The sequence below is a fragment of the Hyla sarda genome, chromosome 5 (assembly GCF_029499605.1).
Source record: "Hyla sarda isolate aHylSar1 chromosome 5, aHylSar1.hap1, whole genome shotgun sequence".
NCBI lineage: Eukaryota > Metazoa > Chordata > Amphibia > Anura > Hylidae > Hyla > Hyla sarda.
In genome coordinates, this window is record NC_079193.1 from 160584334 (window position 1) to 160604992 (window position 20659).

At 33.5% G+C, this 20659-nt stretch overlaps 1 long non-coding RNA gene across 3 annotated transcripts in view; it reads left to right on the forward strand.

Annotated features, from left to right (window-relative positions):
* LOC130273568 (uncharacterized) overlaps positions 1-20659 on the forward strand; it is a 77343-nt gene that overhangs the window by 5423 nt on the left and 51261 nt on the right. The window contains exon 1 of one of the 3 annotated variants that reach the window (XR_008844047.1): positions 4983-5032. The exons of the other annotated variants lie outside the window; for them this stretch is intronic. This is a non-coding gene — a long non-coding RNA (uncharacterized LOC130273568). Of the gene's footprint in view, positions 1-4982; positions 5033-20659 lie in introns of those variants that run through there. 3 annotated transcript variants of the gene reach the window in all.

Here is a 20659-nt window from a genome sequence, read left to right on the forward strand (position 1 = left end):
AAACACAATAGTAAAGCTAGAGCACATTGACAGCGCATATATGATGCTGGTTCCATGCACTGACAATAGAAGAATTGAAATGAATATTGTCTGGTTAGAAGTTGGACACCATAGGTAAACTATATGTCTCAACTGTAACTGTGTCAAGTCAAGTAAAATAACCATAACCTAAATAGCAATAGTTTAACCATCTGAGGACCTTCAGACCACAGTGCATGCAAAGAAGGTTAATTTTCAATGATGGATCTGGCCTATACATGCAAGTGGAGAAAATACAATTATTTAAGTTGTATTTGTTTCTCATTACAGAAGGTCATCATTTAAATATAACCTCAACCAGATTAGGTAAAATTACTCTTGTACTATGTAAGTAAAAGTATCCAATCTCATAAATTTCTAAGGTTTAAAGAATAATCTGGAAAGCAAAATATGGGCTCATGTAATAAACCCAAACCAAGTATTGCATCATCTGATACCAACAGGGAGTTATACATCCAGATGGATATAAAAGGTCTATATAGATGACATGATTATAGTCTAGAAAAAAGATTACTTGTTACACTATAGATTTAAGGTTTGTTAACAATATAATTGCTACCCCATGGTCCTACTGTATATGTATATGGTCACCTTTTGAGAGTAATATAAACAAGCCAATGCCTGGTAAAGATACATAACTATATTATTAAATTAAGATTAAATTCCCTAGTACTATGAAACATTACATTATTATTTCTTGTCTTTTAATCAGGCAATTAAAATACTTTTTTTTTTATTGTGATGCATTTCCCATTGTAGTTTAAATGTAGGGATGTAGCATTAACAGTTGTAGAGATATTTTTCTATGGATATATAGATTTTAGTATAATTTTACATTTTAGTTATCATTTTCAATTTAATAGCTCCAGTTATGTATTATAGCAATGCCACCTATATTCTCTTAACACTACACTTAATTATCATCATCATCATCATCACAACTCATCAATGATGAAACATCGGATCCCAGCAATTGTATTACAAATTCTCTTTAGTACCTATACTATATACTCTATACTATTTCAAACTATATAAAACATATATAATAGTAGGAACATAGCTTTACCCAGGCTACATCATAGGTAAGCCATATAACCTGTCCCCAAACCTTTTTTTTTCCAATTCAAACATAATTATTACTTTGACTTTTTGTACATTTCCATATAAATATAACCATATGCAAATGCATAATTTATCAATTCCAAACACTATAAATATGGCAAAAATAATAGTGTTCAAGACATTATTTTTTTTATCAAGTGTCTACTTAGAAAAGTATACATGTAAGGATCTATGGATGTATTCCTTAACCCCGGAATACAGAAAATGACAGTATACATTGCTTCCACACTGGTGATTATGTGTTTTGAGAAGAAAGAAATAACACTCTGTTTAGTAAATATAATGCGTCCTCCTTATTGAAATGTGTGTGTATATATATATATATATATATATATATATATACATATATATATATATATGTATATATATATATATATGTGTGTGTGTGTAAAATTTTAGGTGCTACAGAACTTTTACACCAGCTTTTTTTTTTTTTATTACAAAGATTGATGCATTTGCCAGTTGCTGGCACCTGCAGAGAGTACTGTGAGTACTGTCTAGAATTTTTTTTAGGACTGTCAAATATATTGCTTTCTGGAAGAATGTATAATATATATATTTGAAATTATATTTTCCACTCCCATACAAAATTATATAATGTATTTAAAAGGTAATAGTTTAATTAAGAGACCATCCCTCAGTAATGTAATTGTATTCTAATAATGCACTTGCTTAATATTTTATTAAAATTACCCATAACAGTAATATAGGGCCAGTCACATAGGGGGACATTTATCAATGTTTGCTTATGTATTCCTTTTTTTAGTTCTTTTTTTCTTACTATTTTTTTTGCTTATGTGTGACTTATTTATAAACTGGTTTAAGCCTGTTGATAAATTTCTTTCACATAAGCAATTTTTTTTTTTTTGCTTTGGTAGTGGCTTTTTCTGCTCCGTGTCTGAGCTGGTGTAAATTTAGTAGGTTTTTTCATGCGATGAGACTTTTTTGCGACTTCCGCACTTGAGAAATCTCTGACTACTGCAAGTCAAACATCACTTTTTGCTTTGGTAAGCAAGTTTCTTTTTCTTTGCTTAGGGCACTGCACAATCAAAATGTCGCACAAAAAAATAGAGTAGTCGCACATGCAACTTTTTTGTGACAATTTTAAGCAAAAAAATAAAAAAAAACTACTAAATGCTTTGATAAATGTCCCCCATAGAGAGAAAGAAATAGAGTATGAGATTATTCAATATTTCATTTGAAACTATCTATGTGAAGGAAAGATTCATGAGCCTCTAGAATAGCAGGTTTCTACAATGTACTTAGTGTACACATAGTGCCAAAATACAGTGCACAATGCTATAAGTGATAGCTGTCACATTTATAACTCTACTTCATAACATGTCATATATGAGATAGCCTTAATAAAAAGATTTAAAAAAATGTTATGACAGTAAAGCAGTATAGGGCATATAGAGGCATATAGATGACGTATAAAGGTGTATATATATATGTGTATATATATATATTAGTACCTTTTTAAGATCCAACTTACCTATAGTTAATTTATAGCTAAAATACATTAAGTATCTATAATAATATACATCTTGAAACTTTACAAATGTTTAAGTCTTATACCTGGTTTCTTGATTTATAGTATTCTGACGCACTGATTCAGTATGGCTGACATACAGTAAACCTATTAGGATAGTATTAAAAAAGTGTGTTTTAGAAAGCACTACAAACCTGTCCTTCATCAGGTAGAAAACTGTATCAAGGCTAATGATAAAACAAGATACACTGGGTATTGTAAATGAACATAGATGCATGTGTTAAAAGTCACAATATATTACATTATGCTACACCGAAATTTCAGCCTCTATATAGGTAGCAACAGGAATCTGCAATGTACAGGAAACCTATAACTCAAGGAACCCCACAAGGCTTTTCTGTATATTAATACAGCAGTTCTACAGCATATGTCTTTATTAGCTTCAATGAAGTGGCCAAAACACCGGACTAAACCCATTGAAATGTTCTGGCTGGTTAAACCTCTTATTTTGTTTCTTCTAAAGGGTTCTGCCTCACTTATTGAATCAATGTCAAGTTCTTTATAGCAGAGAGGGGGTTAACACAAAGCTTTGACTGCCAACCTGATCTCTGGCTTTTTGCTTCCTCAGCACGGGCCCACAATCAATAGCTTCCTTTTTACAAGATAAATGTTAACTGTATCTTATCATAAATTTGCCTGAAGGGGTAGATTTAGTAAAAAAAAAAAAAGCAAGATTAAGAATTTGCAGATATTTCTCTTCATAACATAAATAGTAACTAGTGGGCGTGTGGAGCACAAATCACAGATACAGGTATAAATACATATTGCAAGTGTAACGATAGATAGACAATCAATCTATAAACATAATATTTCCTTATTTATCTTCCAGGGGAACTTTTACCTTTCCTTATTAATACAATAGATACACCTGGAGGTTTATTGTTTATATGCTTTTTGATGTTTTGTTTGATTATTTGCTAACTGCTGTAGTTACTACTTTTTGTGATTACCATAATTTACCTTCCTATTGTCTGGTGTTATAGCATAGAACATTGGTTTTACTATACATTCCTGCCTTTATGAAGGCTAAACTTTCAAAATTAAAAATATAAATCACAAACCAACCCCTGAACCACTACATATTGTAGTTTTTGCTTTTTTTCCACGATGAACTCCCACATATTTCTTTTTCCTTTTATCTCATTATTGTGTCTTTTTTTCTTCTTCTGCGGATTGCATCCTACTGTGTCGGTGTAACACAAAGGATGATCACATGCACCCACATTAAATGGAGCTTATCTCCAGTCTAATTCTTAAGCTATGGGAACATATACAGCAACTTAGAGGAATGTTCACACTTTGACTTATCAATTTATCAGTACGGTGTAGGCCCCTTGCAAAACCTTTTCACTATTCGGCTTTCTTCCAATAGAAAAAGAAAAAGGCCTGCCATCTGTACCTTTTTTCAAAAGGTTCAGAACTTTTTCGCCATCTGCCAATGTGGATTGGTGTGGGTTATAATACCATTCATTTAATACTACCATGATTAATAATGCTACTATTATTAGTAACAATCTGGAAAAGCGTTCATAAAATCTATGCGTGTTTTAATTTGTGATTGCTAGAATTTTTGGCAAATACTATAAATTATGTTAACTAGAAAGGAAATGTAAATTTTGATTCTAATCTCTTATAAATAATAAGTGTTTAATTTTTAATGTAAAAACAAAAGGCTAGCATGTATAATTAGCACTACCACTGAAATACTATTGTACATAGAACTTTCATTGTAAATAAAGGCCTTTATGTTTAAGTCCATCATTCTTTATGACATATATATATATATATTTATATTTATATATGTATATATATATATATATATATATATATATATATATATATATATATATAGGTAAATCAGGTATTTGTTGTTCTACACTATGGCATATCATTATTTTAATGCCATTAAATCTTAACCATTTTCAAATATTTTTTTCCTCAAATTTAGTAAGCACACTTAATGTGTGCATTGAAAAAACATTATTGATAAAACATGATTGATAATGACTTATTATCTTATTTTTTTAATTTATTATTATTGTAATATTTCCAAATTCATTAGCAGAAGTTAAAATCCTATGTTTTCTTCTAATTAAAAACTGAAGATTTTGTCTACTTTACTTTATTTGCAACGTATCAAAAATAGTGAAGAAAAAAGATTTTAGTTATAAAAAGGGGTGATAGTAAATACTCACTCTTTCTTATTTTTTTTCACAAGGCTCCCTGCAGAGGACAGGGAAGCTAGTGAAATGAAGGCACAAATGGGAAGCTTTATTTCTCCATTCTGTGCCTGAAGATTGGCCGATGGACACGGACATGGTTTGTCAGTCTTCATCTTCAACTTTAATGCTTGAAATAATCCCTTTTTTATCTATTTAACAAAATGTTTGTGCTTGCAGCAGTCATTTGTATGTGTATTTGCGAGTCTATTTTATGGAAAGCCAGCTTTACTGATATATATATATATATATATATATATATATATATATATATATATATTGAGAGACTATCTATCTATCTAATTTCCAAAAACATTATCCTTTTTTAGAAAGATGCTCTAGCCTTAAGATGCTATTATTTTATCTCCACCCTTTTCTAATCTATCTTTTATCAATATTATTGATATTAAGTAAAAATTAAAAATGGAATGTTAAAGTTTCTCTATCTTATGATCAATTATATATATATATATATATATATATATATATATATATATATATCAGTAAAGCTGGCTATCCATATACAAATTATTTATTTTATTTTAAATTTATCTTAAGCAGATGGTGTTTGTATACTAGAATTATTTATTTAAGTATATATATATCAATCTTCACTTCTTTATTATATTATGATACTTAATAGTATTTTATTATATTCTTAAGGGTTAAGGTATTGCTTTCTGGGTAATTATGCATTTTGTTTCGGCTGTGGGAGTTGTAGCAATCAATACCTTTACCTGCTGTCTCTCCTTATTCTCCTATGTCGTTGCCACGTTATGCATGATTTTGTTTTTCAATGTATTTGAGGATATAAAGTTTGGAATTACCAGTGATATATTGCTTATTTTGTACCGATAGGTAAAGTAACGCAACACGGCCTGGGTCTAAGTTTGTTCTTTCAAGTGGTTTTAGCGATGGGCAGTGTGCATGGGGAACAAATAGCCTAAGCATATCAGATGTTAAGAAAAAAACAAAATAATGAATTTATGGCGGCCCTGCAAGTTCACCAAAACCACACAGTGGTTTATATAAGAAATAGTGAAGATACTTAGGTAGGATAAATAAAGGGGTTAAAATTTGACAAGGACATCTCCAACACAGTTAATCCATACAAAGCTCTAGGATTTCTCTGCAGTCATCTTTGTGGTATTCATTAGCATTTTTTTCCCTTCTTTTGTGAAATCTTTTCTTCTTTCGCTTTACCCTTGCGCTCTGGCAGAAATTAGCATATTATACCAGGAGTAGAAGATGTAAGAAGCCGACCCCCTGCTGTTCAGTGGATTGTGCAATCTGCAGGCGGCATCAATTTTTCAGCAGTTTGCTCATTGCTCATTACAGTCAGAGCACCAAGTGGCTATCAAACCGGCACTATTCCCCCTGGTTCTACTACCGAGCATATGGGCTGTCTATAGCTATATCAATACTGTTGTTGCATTAATATGATTACCTATACTTGTCTCTGAATTAATCATACTATGTATGGCTTAGTTCAAAAGTCCAACAAATGGTTTTCAATCTCACACTGCTATTACGTAGCCTGAAGCTTCATTGGAGATAATTGACAGTAATTTTTTGAGCTTTACACTTGGCACCTAACATTGTAGTCAATCCGCCACAGCTATAGAGAGAACTTAGAGCACACATTGCCTAAGTACCATATGCCAGGATGTTTTTGTATTGTTAACCTGTTTGCCTACGCCGAGATGCTGTACACTGGTTTCCATTATCTCTTCATAGGACTGCTCTACGGTTGTCATGGTAATGAAAATTAAGGGCCGAAATTCTTATTCCATCAGTTGAAATATTAATAAGTGAGGCTTAATATAGGGCAGTGACATTTTTAGAAATGTCAAAATTTATGCTTCAATTTTCCATAATAAACTGATAATACATTGAATAGGGTTTAGGTGGGGATACTTGGCCGCAGACAGTATAGAACCTTTGTATATTTATGGGTACATATATGAACAATAAAGGGAAACGCCCCTGCATGCCTTTTTGTTTTATACGCCGTAACATAACTTAAATAGTCCTTTACAAATTCAATAATTGCTTTTCCTGCTCTGATACTAGTTGTTATGAGAATGTTTGTAGTCAGTATTAACTCGATGAACACAGTATAGCAGTATATGTATTATTTTTTTCTTTAAGCAGCCATAAGTGACACCTAAAATTCATATTATTTACCTGCTATTGCTTTGCAAATCATATTATAGCCTTCAGTGCCATTTAAGAAAATAGATGAAAACAGGAGAGGCCTAAAAAAGTCAGCGATGTAAGAGAAATTCATTATGTTGTATAATAAGCATCTATAGCGAATATGACATGGGGCACGGATTCTCGTCAACAACCGCAAGGAAAGAATTGTGCAGAGTTACAGCAGAGGGCACTCTTGTGAAAGTGGAGCTATAATGCCTGATTTCTATGACAGGCCTTGTTAGGCGAGGTACAATAGCATTTAAATTATTTATTTTCTTGTCTTGCAGCAATGCTGATCCAAGGTTAAAAGGCGATGCATTTTTCGATCCGCTGGAAGCATACTAGTTAAGAGTTATAAAGAGTATAAATTCTTTGCATGATGACTAAGTGTAACAGCTGACAACTCAAGATGGTTTGTTACGGAGAATTTTTCAAATCTTCTTAATTGAACATTTCTGGAATGAATAATAACGTTTCCCACTTTTCCACTGTGGTTTTATTGGGTAGATTTACCCGGATTTGTTGAGGTTGATTGATAAAAAGTGACATACGGTTGATTAATAATTTTACCATTTCTATTGATCTAAACCATAATTAAGTTGCAATGTATTCACTGGGTACAACCTTAAGGATTAATGTTTTTTTCCTCCTCCTAGTGAAGCCGGATTACTCACGGTTCATTGTTTTGTCATACAAATTCATGTGTTGTCCTTTTTTTTTTTTTAGCACTGCTTTGTTTAGCTTTCTTGGTCTTTGTGGTATGTATTTGACTTATTCCTTATAAAGCCTTATAGTGTTAGAGCCTCATTGCAAGTTTCTGAATTGTTCACTTGGCAGCTTTGGCTTAACTGACAGGTCCTTAAAATCTGACAAGTCTGATGCCTATACTCGGCAATGCACAAGTGATGAACAGTTGCACGCGCCGTGCTACAATGCAGAGGAAATCGTTGTTGTCGATACGTATGGGGTTTCACATTGGATAATTTCTTATTAAGCTTACATTCTGAGAACAAAGGCTAAAAGGCAACAGTGCGCTATATTTAATTCAATGGATTTTAGTTTTTTCTGATGCTCTAACCACTAGTGTTTATCCACACTGTGGCTCCATAGTGGGTAGTAACTTGTATGCATGTACAATGTTGCTTAGTATTATCCATAAGATTTAAGGCTTTGGTGGAATACATTAGACATTTTTAGTGTTCAGTGTTGGACACATGCTGCTAGAGAGGTGAATATAAAACTTGTTACTTATGACAGCTTATTATAAGCTCTATATCCATTAACTATCCCATTAAATATTATTGCTTGGAGAAAATAGAACAAAACAAGCATCTATCTTTTTCAGAGATCCATTTAGTTACTGCCATCATTACAAACTTTGGTTGAAAATTATGAATCCTTATTACGGTCACTTTGGTAACATATCATTTTTGCTTCCAGTATAGTCATGTCCATAAAACTGTATCCACTACAGAACCAATTTTTTATTTTATTTTTTATAACAACACAAAATAAAGGAGGTACATTAGGCAGTACATAAAATCATCATATGTATATATTATTAAAGCTATCAATTTGGGTTTATTTTTATTAGCAAGAAGATCCCTTATTGTATTTGTAAGTTAAATGTGTTTCCTACTTACCTGATATGTACTTGCAAGGCATATCAATGGCACAAAGACCATTTTATTTATACTTATAGGGAACGGCTATTATAAACAAGTAGGAGTGAACCATTATATTTACTGTGGAAATTTTTATATTTACACTTTAAACCCTTAGGGACCTTGCCAATTTTCTATTTTTGCACTTTTGTTTTTCCTAATTACACTTTAATAGCCATAACTCATTTCAAATCACAGACCCATATGAGGGTTGTTTTTTGCAGGAACAATTGTACTTTGTAATGACTTCCTTCATTTTTCCATAACATATGCTTCTAAACAAAAGAAAATAATAAAATTGCAATTTTCTCCCCTCTACCTTTTCATTTTTTCATATACAGACTGTATGAGGACTTTTTTTTTCCGTACAGGATAAATAATGTTATATTTTGATAGTTCGGACAATTATGCAATCACGCTGATGTCCATCATTACCCCTCAGATGCCGTGATCAATACAGATCACAGCATCTGCGGCAGTGCGGTACTTTAAATGGATGATCGGATCGCCCGCAGCGCATCCGCGGGGATCCGATCATCCAGCATGATGGCCGGAGGTCCCCTCACCTGCCTCCAGCCATCTCCAGGGGTCTTCTGCTCTGGTCTGAGCAGACCAGAGCAGAAGATAGCCGATAACACTGATCAGTGCTATGCCCTATGCATAGCACTGAACAGTATTAGCAATCAAATGATTGCTATAAATAGTCCCCTATGGAGACTATTAAAGTGTAAAAAAAAGTAGAAAAATGTAAAAGAAAAAGTTAAAAAAATTTGAAAAATCTCCTCCCCCAATAAAAATGTAAATCATCTGTTTTTCCCATTTTAAGCCAAAAAGGCGTAAAAAAAAATTATTAATAAACATATTTGGTATCGCCACTCACATAAAAGGCGGAAATATTAAAATACTGTATATTGTTAATTATACCGTACGGTGAACGGCGTAAAGGTAAAGAATAAAAAGTGCAAAATTGCTGCTTTTTTCACATTTTATTCCCCCAAACAATTAATAAAAAATGTATAAAAGTAAAATACAAGCAAAAGGTGTACTGATAAAAACTACAGATCACGGTGCAAAAAAATGAACCCTCATTCCGCCCTGTATACAGAAATATGAGAAAGTTATAGGTGGTCAAAATAGGGCAATTTCAAACATACTAATTTTGTTAAAATAGTTAGAATTTTTTTAAAGCAGTACAATTATAAAAAGTCATATAATATGTGTATCATATTAATCGTATTGACCCACACAATAAAGAACACATGTCATTTTTACTGTAAAGTGTACAGCGTGAAAACAAAACCTTTTTCTTTTCAATTTTCCCACATAAATAATATTTTTGGGTTGGGCCGTACATTTTATGGTAAAATAAGTGATGTCATTACAAAGTAAAATTGGTGACGCAAAAAACAAGCCCTCATTTGGGTCTGTGGATGGATATAGAGTTATGATTTTTGGAAGGCGAGGAGGAAAAAGCGAAAATGGCAAAATAAAATTGGCCTGGTCCTTAAGGCGTAAATGGGCCTGGTTCTTAAGAGGTTAAGGCTGGTGTCACACATGCACCACACATAGGCCAATGCAGTGTTTGAGCTACAGCCAGAAATGCATTCAAAAGGAAGATAAATATAAAAAGGAAGGACTTATACTTCTCCTACTGGGTCCACTTTTGGCTTTGGCTTAAAAGCTGTAGTGGCAGTTTTCTACATACAATATTAATTTTGCTCACTTTTCAATGCATTTTTTCCTGAGATATGTTGTGATAAAAAAATCTATTCTTGGGTTTTTGTATTCTTTTTTAAATTTACACTATTTACCGTACAGGATAAATAATGTTATATTTTGATAGTTCGGACAATTATGCACTCGTGCGGATGTCCATAATTTCCCCTTAGATGCCGTGATCAATACAGATCACAGCATCTGCGGCAGTGTGGTACTTTAAATGGATGATCGGATCGCCCGCAGCGCATCCGCGGGGATCCGATCATCCAGCATGGTGGCCGGAGGTCCCCTCACCTGCCTCCAGCCATCTCCAGGGGTCTTCTGCTCTGGTCTGAGCAGACCAGAGCAGAAGATAACCGATAACACTGATCAGTGCTATGCCCTATGCATAGCACTGAACAGTATTAGCAATCAAATCATTGCTATAAATAGTCCCCTATGGAGACTATTAAAGTGTAAAAAAAAAGTAGAAAAATGTAAAAGAAAAAGTTAAAAAAATTAGAAAAATCTCCTCCCCCAATAAAAATGTAAATCATCTGTTTTTCCCATTTTAACCCAAAAAAGCGTAAAAAAAAATAATTTATAAACATATTTGGTATCGCCACTCGCATAAAAGGCAGAGATATTAAAATACTGTATATTGTTAATTATACCGTACGGTGAACGGCGTAAAGGTAAAGAATAAAAAGTGCAAAATTGCTGCTTTTTTGTCACATTTTATTCCCCCAAACAATTAATAAAAAATTTATAAAAGTAAAATACAAGCAAAAGGTGTACTGATAAAAACTACAGATCACGGTGCAAAAAAATGAACCCTCATTCCGCCCCGTATACAGAAAAATTAGAAAGTTATAGGTAGTCAAAATAGGGCAATTTCAAACATACAAATTTTGTTAAAATAGTTAGAATTTTTTTTAAAGCAGTACAATTATAAAAAGTCATATAATATGTGTATCATTTTAATCGTATTGACCAACACAATAAAGAACACATGTCATTTTTACTGTAAAGTGTACAGCATGAAAACAAAACCTTTTTCTTTTCAATTTTCCCACATAAATAATATTTTTGGGTTGGGCCGTACATTTTATGGTAAAATAAGTGATGTCATTACAAAGTAAAATTGGTGACGCAAAAAACAAGCCCTCATTTGGGTCTGTGGATGGATATAGAGTTGTGATTTTTGGAAGGCGAGGAGGAAAAAGCGAAAATGCCAAAATAAAATTGGCCTGGTCCTTAAGGCATAAATGGGCCTGGTTCTTAAGAGGTTAAGGCTGGTGTCACACATGCACCACACATAGGCCAATGCAGTGTTTGAGCTACAGCCAGAAATGCATTCAAAAGGAAGAGAAATATAAAAAGGAAGGACTTATACTTCTCCTACTCGATCCACTTTTGGCTTTGACTTAAAAGCTGTAGTGGCAGTTTTCTACATACAATATTAATTTTGCTCACTTTTCAATGCATTTTTTTCTGAGATATGTTGTGATAAAAAAATCTATTCTTGGGTTTTTGTATTCTTTTTTAAATTGACACTATTTACCGTACAGGATAAATAATGTTATATTTTGATAGTTCGGACAATTATGCAATCGTGCGGATGTCCATAATTTCCCCTTAGATGCCGTGATCAATACAGATCACAGCATCTGCGGCAGTGTGGTACTTTAAATGAATGATCGGATCGCCCGCAGCGCAGCCGCGGGGATCCGATCATCCAGCATGGCGGCCAGAGGTCCCCTCACCTGCCTCCAGCCGTCTCCAGGGGTCTTCTGCTCTGGTCTTATTATTCCCTATGCACAAGTTAAGGGATAACAAACAGATAGTTGGGGGTTCGACTACAAGGCCCCCCATCCCTAAAACGGGGACATAATTGTCCCGGGTTGAATGGTGTAAAACCAGATCTGCGCCACCAATGTTCCATTCATTTGCTATGGGGCAGCCTAACATCTCCATGTTCAGCATTCAAAAACGTTTGGTGGCCACATTGACAATAAATGAAGTAGTGGCTGTGCCATTTATTCCTGGGACAATTATGTCCCTGTTTTCTGTATTGATGGGGGTCTTAGCAGTCAACCCCTTCTGAAATGCATGTTATCCCCTATACTGTGGATAGGCTATAACTTGAAGAGATGGGAAACACTTTTAACTGCTTATAGTACTAAAAACCTACACTATCTTAACCACTTATAGGCTACCCAGAGTAATTTGCAGATTTGGGTGATCTGCAATTAATCTGCAAGGACATTCCTTCATATGTTTACAAAATGTAAAGCTGCTGCAGGAGAGAAGAGCCTGGCTATCCAGCAAGAAGGCAGCAAGAAATAAACAATAAATGTATTGTAGTGTTGAAATCTCTCCCCCCCCCCCCCCACACACAGGTCTTTTAGGAGCTTATGGGGACACACTTTTTAAAATAAAAAGTATATAGAGTGAATACAATAAAAAAAACAAAAACAAATAAATAAATAACAAAACTGTGCATATATGTCCCCTCTATGAAAATTACAATAATAGAAAGGGAATATCATTATGTATTAAAAAACAAAATAAAAAAAAAAGCATTTTAGCACTCTGTGCTATTAATAAAAAAAAAACTAATTTCCCCAATATTACAAAACAATAAATTTATTCATGTAAAATTTACATTAAAAAGTCCTATGTATCACAAAAATGTATGTCACAAAAATTATTTGAATAAACAAATTATAAAAAAAAAACTTTAAACCTTTCAAATCTCCGTGCACTAAAAAAAATCTGAAAATGTGTCTGATTATAAAGGAAAACTAGCTGGGTCAAGAAGGGGTTAAGATACCTTGTTGACAATGGCTTATCAAAACCAAACCAAAACAAAGGGAAAAAGTATTAGATGGCTTCCCACTTATGACGGCAAAAATAAAATAAAATAATGAAAAATGTAAAGACGACTCTGTTTTAAGCTTTACACATCATTCCCCATTCAGTCCAACTGACATGTTATCTTGATACTTGATAGGTCTATACGAACACAACTCTATCCAATTTGTATAGTTTCTGTTATATTTTGCCGTTTTTAAAAAATTCAAAGCTTTAAAAAAAAATTTTTTGGACCCACATACCTTTTCTTTATTTTCTGTATATCAGGCTAATTTTTGGTGTCGTGATCTGTAATTTTTATTGGTATCATCGGTATTCATCAGACTTTTTAATCACTTTATCTTATGTAGGTTTTGTTTTTTCTTGTTTACACTCTTATTTCAAGTTGATTCCAATGGGTTGATTTATATAGGGATTTACATTATTGGATTTTTTTTTTTACTATTTATTAGGGGACTTATATGAGCCATCGTTAGATGTGTATTCCATTGTACCTATTTACCTATCTATTGCATTGCACATACTGCATATATGGCATGAATCCATGAAACCTGCACTCTATTTATATAGCCTTTCTCATACTGGCTCTATCGCTAGAAGTGTCCCAGCAATCACAAAGGCTTAGGTTAGCGTTCTGGCTGCAAGGACACTGGATCTCCTGGTTGTAGCGAGATGATCCAAATCACTGCACCCCCAATGATGGCTGTAACCTGCATTTAGATGCTATTTCCAACTTTGATAGCTGTATCTAAATAGTTAATAGCCACCAGTGGTGATAGCTGCATGGCTGCTTTTAGCGATGACCCCAAGCTACTGAAATCAGCCTAAGCACCACCATGCTGGACTAAAAGCATCATGGGTGATAAAGAGATTATTGGCGTATATCATTATAAAAGGGTCAACAAATGTTTGCTAGAGTCCCCTCCAAGCTCAACCCCTGCTGGAGGGATTGAGGTTTAAAAGATGCATGGTGGCATGGAGTCAAGCTTTAACACATATGGTGAACAATCCTTTCTTTTCTTTTTAACACCTTTAATATGACTTTTTGGCCCGATTCAGCCCTGACCTTTGTGTTTTAGGACACAGAACTCCAAGCTTTATGTTATAATAGCTATCAGACCACATTGGTTTCTAGAACCACAATAGCTAAATCGTGAAGGAGTTTGGTAATCTCTTCATTATTAGAGGTCACCAGACTTATCAGACAATATTTCTCCTGGGAAAACAAGTATATAGAAAGGCCTTACAGTCCCAACACATTTCTCTAATGATGATAAACTTGGATAATGTTTTAGCTAATTTTACAGACTTCATAACTTCATGAAGGTAGGCCCATGTTATAACTAATCCGCTTAGGTTTTCTTCCTATAGTCTTTGATGTTAGTAATTATACATATCCTCAGTATATCAGGCAGAAACTGCCTGGGTTTATGTAAAAATCCTTGATGAATGTTAATATGGATGTCTTGTTTACTGATTCCCCAGTCTAATTTTTTTTCCTTTTTTTCTGGAGTATGTTTTAATATTTTTAGTTATTTATTAAAGTAGTTTTCATTTGATTTATCTTTCTTACGGTATAAAATTTTGTGTAACTGAATTACTGTTTATTTTAGAATTTCTGTAAACATTTAAAAAAATACATAAAAAAAGAAATAATTTTAAAATACATAATTAACCTCTGTAAAAGTAGTAGTAATATGATTTTGGAATGAATTGTGCAATTTGGAACACAGAGAATGTAACCAATGTATTCGCATGATATTAATCTAATGTATAGATTTGATAGATTTCTATTGAACTGCATGTTGTCCTAGAAGAGTAAGAAATGGTACCTGCTAAAGAGATGGGATGCTCCTCCACTATCCATGTCATACCTGCATGACTTGCAAGCTAATACGACAAATAACTGCAGGCATCATGTTTTTGACAGCAGCCGGTATACGTCAAGCCTTCTAGATGTTCACATGTTCAGAATGGGTGCAACATACATATTAACTATTAGCTAACCAATACGTTAACATATTAGTTAACTTATTGTATCAATCACATACTTATTGTAAGTTTATTGTGAATATACAGCAAAGTCTTTGTTTTTTTTAAAGCATAGTACTGTATCTTTGTTAAGGTGAATTAACAAAAAAAAAAAAAAAAAAAAATTCAAAGCAACATAAAAACACTCACCTCTTAAAGCATATGGGATGAACTGTAGACATTTGGTACCCAAAATATGTAAAAGCTGATATTTATATTCAATATAATATGTAATATATTTTACAATATCTTATAAAGAAACGTTGCATGTGACTTACATTGATTTACATAAATACACACACACACACATATATATTTATATATATATTTATATATATGTATATATGTGTGTGTGTGTGTGTCTGCATTACATTGAAAACCCATTTTTAGATAAAACTGGTTTTCCTTAGTGGAAAAAATAAATAAAAACAAATAATATATATATATATATATATATATATATATATATGTATATATATATATATATATATATATATATATATTTATATATATATATAAATACATTTATATATATATATATATATATATATATATATATGTGTATGTGTTGTGTTATTGAGGATAAATAAAGTATTTTTTGCGTATTCATGACTTGTGTGTGACTATGTGTAGATGATAATGGTAATCTATGTTTCTTTAAAAAACTAAATACAAAATTCTGTTATATGACTCTTTTATGGGTTCAACATTCATTTAGTGAAAGGGCATAAAAATGTAATTTTATAAAACTACAGTAATAGCTGTTGGCTGTTGCCTAATCCATAACCTTTATTTTATTTAGCTAAAATCTATAAGTCATATCTCATAAAACACTTGCTAAATCGAGTGCACAATCTTTCTATGGATGAAATTTTACCATAAGGATTGAAGGTTATAGTTTCACTCCTATCTCTAGCATTATGATTTATTTTGGCTAATGTACTTTCCAAATGTAAACTGTGATAACAGTGATCGCGAGGTATTTCTTCCTATATTTGGTAGTGAATAGTCCAGATGCAACAAAAAAAAATCTCATAATTCTTACTCCATATTGTAAAGATAAACTTGAAATACTGTATGTCTGTCACAAAGGTTATACTGTCTTAGGGGAGGATAACATTTTTTTTTAGCCATTATTTTTACTTTGATGTTTTAGAGCCCATTTTGGTGACCTGGGGGATACATGATTTATAATACTGATGGCAGTGACTTGCTTCCAATAAAGGTCCTTGTAACCAAACTGTGAATTAAAAGCTTGAGACGTGGAAGGGGAGCATGTGCCCTTATTCAATATAGAGAATATTCCAATGTTCTTTTAGTATGGTGACATTTAATTGTAATAGAATACATTTAGATCAAATTTACTCACTGCTCAAATTTTATTTTAAATTAATATTCTATTTTATGATGTATACTACTTATCACATATCACTCTTGCACCTCACAAAAAATAATATTGGTAAAAAATACAAAAAAAAACAACAAAGTATAGAAAAAGGGAGATACTAAGGCCTGCAAGTACAACTCACAAATAAAGGGGGAAAGTACCAAAATAGTAAAAACAATAGTACTGATTATTGTAATGCAAACTAAAGTAACTTCAGAGAAATATTATATCCAAATATCACTCTCAGCCATAATAATGATAATAATAATAATAATAATTTTATTTATATAGCGCCAACAGATTCCGGAGCACTTTACAATTTTGAGGTACAAATAAAGACAAGTATCAGACATTACATAACACACTACATATTCTAACAAAAGGCGTGAGGGCCCTGCTCACGGAAGCTTACAGACTATGAGGAATAGGATTGAGACAGAAGGCATAAAGGGCTTTTATTGATACAATGGTCCAGCCATATTTTATAAATTAAAAAGGTTACATACAGGAGAGTGAACCTAGGTAATCTCTGAAGGTCTAAAGTAGAGAATAGGTAAAAACTGTCTAATATGAAGCTTTTAATATCTCCAAGACCTAGAGGTCTCAAAAGGGGCAAAGTGGTAGTAGTGAGAGCCAATTAAGGAATGTTATAGGCCTTCTTGAAGAGATGTGTCTTTAGGGCACGTTCAAAACTGTGGATGTTGTGGTTGCGTCTGAGGGATCAAGGCACTGAATTCCAGAGAACTGGTGCAGCACAAGCAAAGTCTTGGAGACGGGAGTGAGAGGTTTGGATTATAGAAGATTTTAGTCTGAGATCATTATCAGAATGCAGAGAAGGTGCTGAACGGTAGACAGAGATGAGAGAGGAGATGTAGGGAGGAGCAGCACGGTGGAGAGCATTGTGTGTGAGACTGAGGATTTTGTACTGTATTTAGGACTGAATGGGTAACCAGTGTAGTGACTGGCGCAGTGAGGAGTCATCGGTGTAACACCTGGAGAGGAAGATGAGTCTGACAGCTGCATTGAGGATGGACTGGAGAGGGGAGAGTTTAGAAAAGGGAAGGCCTATTAGTAATGAGTTAAAAAAGTCAAGGCGGGAGTGAATCAAAGCAATAATGAGAATTTTAGCAGTTTCAATAGTGAGAAACAAGCCATATCACTAGTAGGTAACATTTGCAATATAGTATGGATCTAAAGTGTCCCAGATTAATCTATAGGAGCGTAAGGCAATTCGCCCAAAGAACCAAGAGCACTACAATCTCAAGTCCATCAAAAAAAAATGACACACATTGGCCCTGATTTACTAAGAGTGGAGTGTAGGTTTCTTTGTGGGTTTTAATTCTCTACAATATATTTCCAATGTATTTACTAAGGTTTCCCTACATTTTCCACTGTCCCTAAACTTTGCTTTTTTTTTTTACACATGCTCTGATCTGTCTTGTTTTCCTCAGCTCATATCCACCACATTTTATGTGGAAACCTTAGTAAATATGTAGTTTTTTTGTGAAAATGTCGGGAACACGCCCCTTTTTGGAGTCCACACCCCTTTCCCCAGCGGTAACACCCCTTTTTCAGGTTTTCTCAGCAGAATTGAGAGTTAGTCAGGGTTTTTTCAATTCTGACACAAATTATGGCGCAAAGTCTGGCGCAGACAGAATTTCTGGCACAATGCGACAGAATCTGGCGCACAACCCGACAAAACATGTCGGGTTTGCAATATTAAATGAGGGCCATATTGTTAAGAAACCAAAATACCACATGTGCCGTATAATAGTTTATACTGTAAGGCCACTGCATAGTCATGACACAACCTAGAAACTTAGTTATAGAATATAACTACACTATACCAATAAATCTCCATGTCACAGCGTCTATTATTGGGCACTTATATCTGCAAAGTATGTGGTCCAAAGTGCTGTGTTAGGTTTGTCCATGCTTTCCATTGATGAGCATTTCAATTGTTCAAAAAAGCCATATATATATATAGAATCAGCTCATTATATTTTTTATTTATGCTTAATATTTTGATATCATTGAGGGTGTATAGTCAAGCTGTAATTTTTTTTTATGTTTGTGTGTGTACACCTATGAGTATTTGTAACAAAAAGAGGTTAAATAAAAAAAAAAAAAAAAATGAAAAAACAGCCCCACAAAAAAATATTGCTCTAGCCAAATTCCCTACATAGAGCCCTGACGTAATCTCTTAAGAAGGTTCTTAATCTGAATTCACTTCAGTCTAATTATTGAGATTGAATAACATTTTGCAGATATTACTTCTCAATAACATTTATTAAGTTCACTTTACATATGGGAGTTCGTACTTCTGTCAGTAATTGGTACTACTTTACGGGAGACAAATTATGTTTACTAAGGCTGGGTTTACATATATCAGTTGTCCGGCATAGTTTCCGTCTGGTGTGCACTGGAGGGAAACTGATGCTAGAACTGATCCCAATTTTGATCGCTGGATGGTTGGACACGCCGGAGGGCATCAGACAGCTTCTTGCAATCCCCAGCCGTGCAGAAACAATGGATGCTGGATGCCATACAACTGATGACAACTTGTCATCAGTTGTGGCATCAGTTGCGTTGAGTTGTAGGCTGAGATAATTTTTGCCGGATGCCGGACATATGTGAACCCAGCCTTACAAACACACAAGACCATGATCAGGTTTTACAGATTTACATTGCAAAGGGTGAATTACACTGTGAAAAATCTGCAACAAAATAAGCATTTGCAAACAGCAGCATGTACCCAAATCTACAGAACATTTACTAGAATTGTACTGTAAATGTTCTACATATTTTATATGTGGAATCCACCCTACAATGCTGGAATCTGAAAAGAACCCAAAGGCTAGGTTTTCCACACAGGCTTTGTTCTGTCATTTTTTGGAAAGCTGCCACTGCAGTTGGTTTTATCCCCTTAAGGACTCAGCCCATTTGAGCCTTAAGGATTTTTATGTTTTCGTTTTTTTCCTCCTCGCCTTCAAAAAATCATAACTCTTTTATATTTTAATCCACAGACTAGTATGAGGGCTTTTGTTTTGCACGACCAGTTGTCTGTTGTAATGCCACAACTCACTTTACCATAAAATGTATGGCGCAACCCAAAAAATACTATTTGTGTGGGGAAATTAAAAAGATTTTAATTTTGGAAGGTTTTGTTTTCACGCCGTACAATTTACGGTAAAAATTACATGTGTTCTTTATTCTTTGGGTCAATACAATTAAAATGATACCCATGATAACATACTTTTCTATCACTGTTGCGCTTAAAAAAATCGCAAACTTTTTAACCAAATTAGTACGTTTAAAATCCCCCTATTTTGAAGACCTATAACTTTTTCATTTTTCCGTATAAGCGGCGGTATGAGGGCTCATTTTTTTTGCGCCGTGATCTGTACTTTTTATTGATACCATATTTGCTTATGTAAAACTTTTAATACATTTTTTTATAAATTTTATTGGGAATAAAATGTTGCAAAAAAGCAGCTATTTTTGCCCTTTTTTGTTTTACGTTCACGTCGTTCACTGTACGGTATCATTAACATTTTATTTTAATAGTTTGGATATTTACGCACGCGGTGATACAAATATGTATATAAAATATATTTTTTACACTTTTTGGGGGTGAAATTGGACAATTTACGTTTTTATTGGGGGAGGGGGTTTTCAATTTTTTTTAAAAACTTTTTTTTACTTTCCTTTTTACACTTTAATAGTCCCCATAGGGGACTATTTATAGCAATCATTCGATTGCTAATACTGTTCAGTGCAATGCATAGGACAAAGCACTGATCAGTGTTATCGGTCATCTTCTGTTCTAGTGTACTCGATCGCAGACCAGAGCAGAAGACCCGTGGAAGGC